This window comes from Hevea brasiliensis, chromosome 14 (assembly GCF_030052815.1).
Source record: "Hevea brasiliensis isolate MT/VB/25A 57/8 chromosome 14, ASM3005281v1, whole genome shotgun sequence".
NCBI lineage: Eukaryota > Viridiplantae > Streptophyta > Magnoliopsida > Malpighiales > Euphorbiaceae > Hevea > Hevea brasiliensis.
Window position 1 is genome coordinate 1,461,674 of NC_079506.1, and position 6,454 is coordinate 1,468,127.

The following is a 6,454-nucleotide window of genomic DNA, read 5'->3' on the forward strand; positions in this document are numbered from 1 at the left end:
TAACAAAGGTGTCTTCTGCTTTGCGGCATCTAACCTCCCTCGAGAAGCTTGTCTTCTTGGCTTGTGAGGAGCTTGATTTAACTGATTCAAAGGATCATAGTGATATGCGGTGGCAGTACCTTAGAAGCCTCCGGGAGCTTCAATTGATAAATTTGAACAAATTGGCGTCCCTCCCAAAGGGACTTAAACATGTTCCCACTCTGCGCAAACTCTTAATCAAAAGTTGTCCTAAATTGCAGTCATTACCAGGGTGGATGGAAAGCCTCACCAAATTACAATATTTATGGATTAAATTATGTCCTCTGCTATCAGAAAGATGCAAAAGCAACATTTGTGCTGATTGGGCCAAAATTGCTCACATCCCAAATATTAGTGTTGACGATAGATGGATTCAAGTGGATGGCTGCTACAAACTATGATCAGAAGAATCAGATCGACTTCTCTTAGTGTATGTGCTTATCCCCTTCAATAGACTTTTTTTTTTTCCTCTATCCTAGAAGCAGACGCAAGTTTTTGTCATTAAAATTCTTGGAGTTTGCGTGCATTTTTATATTGACAGATAGCTTGCAATATTCTTGCTTAAATCTCAGAGCAGTTGTTCATAGATGTTAAAGAATTGGTGTATAACCATGGCAATTGGTGGATGTACTTGCTACCGCTTCTGAACTTTAGGATGGGGATTCATTGAGTAGCTTCATACATGAAATTTTGATGAAGGGCATTGTCATTGATTAACTTCTCTTTACATTCCTTTTGTAAGTTAATTAGCAGCTTGCGTTAATTATTTTGCACTTAGCAGTTTGTCAACAATTATTCGCTCTTGGTTATAAACTTAAGACCATGATTCCTACTTAATTTTGTAATTTTGTTTTCTTGATTCAGTAGTTTTAACTGGAGTTGCCACTATGAAGAAGTCCAACAATCCCTTGTAGCTGGTATGTGCCTTAGTTAATAAAATGATGAAACTCCCTACATTCAAATTTGTAGCTGAAACATGATTTGTTGGTCTCTAAATGTAATCTTCTTGTTCATTGTGAATTTGATGTCTTTACCTCAGTGGACGCCTGATGAATACATTTTGCATAGTCATTTAGGTCTAATTTTATAACCATTTTTATTTGATTATTAGCCATTTTTAGCTAATTTCATTAGTTAATTAGTTAGTTTTTCATAGTTGTCAATTTTGCATTAATTTGTAATTTTTACTTTGTTTTGTAGGAAAAATGGTGTTTTTGAAGGACTGAAGAGAATTTTTCCATTTAGGAGTGTCTTCTACAGCCAAAGATGTCAAAAATAGGTTTTCAAGCTGAATTATGCATTGACCAAACTGTGCATAACTTGCCGCATAAGCTATGCAGATCTGCATAAGGAGAAAGATCACTGTTCCAGAACCAGCCGAAATGTGCATAAGGAGACAGCATAGCTTATGCACATTCTCACCTCCCTTATGCACCTTCACGGAATTGTGCATAACCTATGCACCAAGTCATGCAGTTTCGCATAAGTGACTCAGAACCAGTAAGCGCATAAGGGATTGCATAACTTATGCATCCACTTATGATCCCATAAAGAGTTCATTAATGAGCTGGCAGAAGATTCCCTCAATTAATTCCTCCTAGAACATACTATTTTAGGGCTCCATGTCAGAAAAATGCTATAAATAGTCCCATTTTCCCATTTTAAAAAAGGAGACAAGGAGCAAAGAAGAAGAGGAGAAGAGAGGCAGAATTTGAGGAGTCATTTTCACCTTCCACACCATTTTTAACCAAGATTTGCAGATTTCTTTCTTTCCTTACACTTTTCTACATTTCTAGTGTTTAATTTCTTACTTCTTAGCTTAGATTAAAGCTTTATTTCCATTTAAACTCATCATATCTTGTAAGCATTATGGATAGTGAGTAGTTTACTTTTGATTCTGGAGTAAGGGTTGTAATATTTGAGATATTTTGTGGATTTTGATTGGGTAATCCATATTTTGTGGTCTTAATGAGTTTTATTCATTTCTTGTATACTAAATGACATGCTTAGTGTAGGATCCCATTAAGTGATGTTCTTAATCCATGGTTGAAGCACCGAAAGGAGAAGGCCTTGTGATAGATAATCAAGAAATTGGACTTAATTAACTTAGACCTAGAAATAGGCTAAGGATTAAGAGGATTCATAGATTAATTAAAGAACTTAATGGGTCTTAATTAATTCTAACTCCACGAAAGTAGGATTAGTTTGATTAAGGCACTCTTTGTCTCACTCGAAAGGGAATTCAAAGGATTTAAGAATTAATCTCCTTAAAACCCATAAATTTCATAAGATTGGATAACCAATTTAAAATCCCAAAATAGCTCGAATATGAAATCCCGAACTCCGGAATCGCCTTTTTACCATTGTTAATTTCTAATCGAATTTAATTACTTGCCATTTTAAATCTTGCCATATTTGAACTTGCTTATTTCAATTTGATGCAATTTTAGTTTAATTAATACATTAATGCATAGAATATAAATTTTGCACATATAGATTTCACATTCTCAATACCCATTAATTCATTACTTTAATCTCATAAATATTTCAATTTACTCAACTTTTTATATCAAGAATTCAATCATTAACACAACTCCTCGTGGGATCGATATCTTTTCTATACTACTTGTACGACCCGTGCACTTGCAGTTGGGACGCATCAAGTTTTTGGCGCCGTTCCCGGGGAGTTGTTTGTTTAAGATTGAAATCTTGATTATTTTAGTTGTTTTTAGTTTTATTTTTGTTATATTTTCATTTTGTGTTTGTTTGTTCTTTTTCAGGTACTTTTAATCTTTTATGAGAAGAGCTAGAAGCTCAAGTGACACAACCTTATTGTTCAATCCTGAAATTGAGAAATTTTGTAAAGCCAACAAGAAGGAAACCAGAAAAAGGAAAGAAGCTTTGAGAGAAACTGAATTAGAAGCAGACATGGCTGATGAAAGAGTTAGAATTGGTGTTGGTAATGCTGGAAATGGTCAAAACAATGAAAATGAAGCCCAAGGAGAAGAAGTTGTTAATGCAAACGTGCCTAGGGGAAGTATGATGGATCATGCTTTTCCACGTTTTGATGACTTGAGAGAGAGCATAGCAAGACCAAGGATTGATGCAAATAGTTACAAGATGGATTTTGGAGTTCTTCAAATGATTCAAAATTCTCAATTTGGAGGACATCCTTCTGAAAATCCACACACACACCTGAAGAAGTTTGCTATGATTTGCGACATGCAAAAACAACCTGGAGTGTCTGATGATGCAGCAAGATTGAAGCTATTTCCATTCTCTTTGAAAGATAGAGCATTGGATTGGCTTGATTCTTTACCTCACAACTCCATTACAAATTGGGAGCAACTCACTGATGCATTTCTTGCACAATATTTTCCACCTGGAAAAACTCAAGAGTTGAGGAATCAAATGACAGCTTTCAGACCAAGAGAAGATGAAACTCTCTATGAGTCATGGATGAGATGGAAGGAATTAGAGAGATTATGCCCACATCATGCCATTCCAAAATGGATGATAAATCAGAATTTTTACACAAATGTCACTCCTGCAATCAGAGGAATTATTAATGCTCAAATAGGAGGAGAATTTATTATAAAGCATGAAGATGAAGCTTATGAGCTATTGGAGAAAATTGCAAAGAATACTCATCTTTGGAGTAGTCCAAGAGGACCAGCTCAAACTCAGAAGAGACAAGCTGCTGGGATGTATGATCTTGACCCATTCAACATGATTAATGCAAAGTTTGATGCACTTACAAATGTCCTTGCTAAGAAGATGGAAGACTTGAGTATGTTGGTTAGTTCAACATCATCATCTGGAAGTTCACAACAAGTGGCTTATGCAGAGGAAACAACCAGCTGTGGAATAGATTATGGAGAACAAGCAGCATATGTTGGTAATTATGGAAATAAGCAAATGGGGAATCCTTATTCTCAAACTTACAATCCAAATTGGAGGAATCATCCCAACTTTTCATGGGGAAATCAGCAAAGTCAAGTTCCAAATCATAATTTTCAACCACAACAACAGAGTCAAGTTCCATATTAGCAAAATAGGCAACCATTGCCTAATTTTCGTAGAAAAATATGAACCCTCCTCCAAAACAAAGAAGAACGAAATTCCACCATGAAGCTTTATTGCAACAGATTCTTGCCAACCAAAATAAGCATGATGAGGAGATGAGAGAGGTGAAAGCAAGGCTGGAGCAGATGCAAACACAGAATCTTTGGAAAACCGATTGCACAACAAGCATCCTCCTCAAGTACTAAGTCTGTTGGAAAGCTTCCAAGTCAACCAGAAAATCCAAGAGAGCAGTGACAAGCTATTACTTTAAGAAGTGGAAAAGTTATAAATGATGAGAAGAGTGAAAATGATGAGAAGAGAGAAAATGAGAAAAATACTGATGAGAGTGAAAAACAAGAGAGTGCAGAAAAATGTAAGGAGAAATTTGAAGAAAAAGAAGAGAAGTATATACCTCCTGAGCCCTACAAGCCACAACTTCCCTTTCCACAAAGATTTCACAAAGCCAAGCTTGATAGGCAATTTGGGAAGTTCTTAGAGGTTTTGAAGAAACTTTACATAAATGTGCCTTTTGTTGATGCTCTTTCACAAAATTCTTAAAAGAAATTCTCTCAAACAAGAGGAAACTTGAAGATGATGAAACTGTAGCCTTGACAGAAGAATGTAGTGCTATCCTTCAGAGGAAACTTCCTCCAAAGCTCAAGGATCCAGGGAGTTTTTCAATTCCATGCCACATTGGAGAGTCTTGTTCTACAAAAGCTCTATGTGATTTAGGGGCTAGTGTTAGCCTTATGCCCCTTTCCATCTATGAGAAGCTCAACATGGGAGATCTAAAGCCAACCCACATTTCTCTTCAGTTAGCTGACAGAACAATCAAGTATCCTGAAGGGATTTTGGAGAATGTGCCCCTGAAGGTTGGAAAGTTCTATATACCTGTTGACTTTGTCATCTTGGACATGGAGGAAGATTCTAATATTCCAATTATCTTGGGGAGACCCTTTCTAGCTACAGCAGGAGCATTGATTGATGTTAAGGGAGAAAAGCTTACTCTTAGAGTTGGTGAAGAGCAATTAATTTTCAATATTAATAACTCTATGAAGAAGCATCATTCTGAAGCTGATACTTGCTTGAGAGTTGATATTATTGATGAGCTGGTTGAAGAACATTTCAGGAAGAAATATCCAGAAGATCCACTTGAAAATTGTTTGGTTCATGGAGGAGGCATAGATTATGACAACCCTCATGTAGCTGCATATGCTCAACACTTAGAGGGAAGTCCACCATTCATTTCTGCTCCAGTTTTTCAACTCACACAAAAGGAAAAAGCTGAATCTAAGCAACCATCATTCAAGGAAGAAGATGCACCTAAGGTAGAACTTAAGCAACTTCCTTCTCAGCTCAGGTATGAATTTCTTGGCACTAATAACACTTATCCAGTAATTGTAAATGCAAACTTGAGTGCCTTAGAGGCTGATAAGTTGTTAAGAGTGTTGAGAAAATTTAGGAAAGTTTTGGGATACACCATAGATGACATTAAGGGAATAAGCCCACACTTTTGCATGCATAGAATCATTTTGGAAGAAAATTGTAAACCATCTATTGAACATCAGAGGAGGTTGAACCCAAATATGAAAGAAGTTGTTAAAAAGGAAATTTTGAAGTTGCTTGATGCAGGGATCATATATCCCATCTCGAGATGATGCTTTGGTGAGCCCAGTACATGTTGTCCCAAAAAAGGGTGGAATGACAGTGGTCAAAAATGAAAATAATGAATTAATTCCCACTAGAACGGTGACTAGTTGGCGAATGTGCATAGATTACAGAAAATTAAATGTTGCCACTAGAAAAGATCATTTTCCACTTCCCTTCATTGATCAAATGTTGGAAAGACTAGCTAGGCATTCTTACTTTTGCTATTTAGATGGATATTCAGGTTTTTTTCAAATCCCTATCCATCCAAATGATCAAGAGAAAACCACTTTTACTTGTCCATAGGGAACCTTTGCTTATAGAAGGATGCCATTTGGGTTGTGTAATGCACTAGCCACTTTTCAAAGGTGCATGATGGCAATCTTCTCAGATTTCATTGAAGACATAATGGAGGTTTTTATGGACGATTTTTCTGTTTATGGATCTTCATTTGATATATGCTTGGCTAACCTTTCTAAAATTTTGCAGCGATGTGCAGATACTGACCTTGTGTTAAACTGGGAAAAGTGTCATTTCATGGTTCAGGAAGGGATAGTACTTGGACATTTGGTGTCCAACAGAGAGGTTGATAAAGCCAAGGTTGAAGTGATAGAGAAGATGGCTCCTCCTACCAATGTCAAAGGAATTCGAAGCTTCCTAGGACATGCCGGGTTCTACAGACGCTTTATCAAGGATTTTTCTAAAACAGCCAAACCTTTGTCTA

At 36.5% G+C, this 6,454-nt stretch overlaps 2 non-coding genes across 3 annotated transcripts; one reads left to right on the top strand and one right to left on the bottom strand.

Moving 5' to 3' along the window:
- Positions 1 to 6: 6 nt before the first annotated feature.
- On the top strand, positions 7 to 1,513 carry LOC110657452 (uncharacterized). Of its 2 annotated transcripts, XR_009143458.1 has the most exons (4): positions 7 to 448; positions 560 to 755; positions 883 to 935; positions 1,219 to 1,513. It is a non-coding gene; the product is annotated as an uncharacterized LOC110657452 (transcript). The 2 variants fall into 2 exon arrangements; XR_009143457.1 differs by lacking the exon at positions 1,219 to 1,513 and having other exon boundaries at positions 883 to 936.
- Positions 1,514 to 3,413: 1,900 nt separating this feature from the next.
- On the bottom strand, positions 3,414 to 3,521 carry LOC131173571 (small nucleolar RNA R71). Its single transcript, XR_009143887.1, has one exon. It is a non-coding gene; the product is annotated as a small nucleolar RNA R71 (small nucleolar RNA).
- Between the last annotated feature and the right edge of the window lie 2,933 nt (positions 3,522 to 6,454).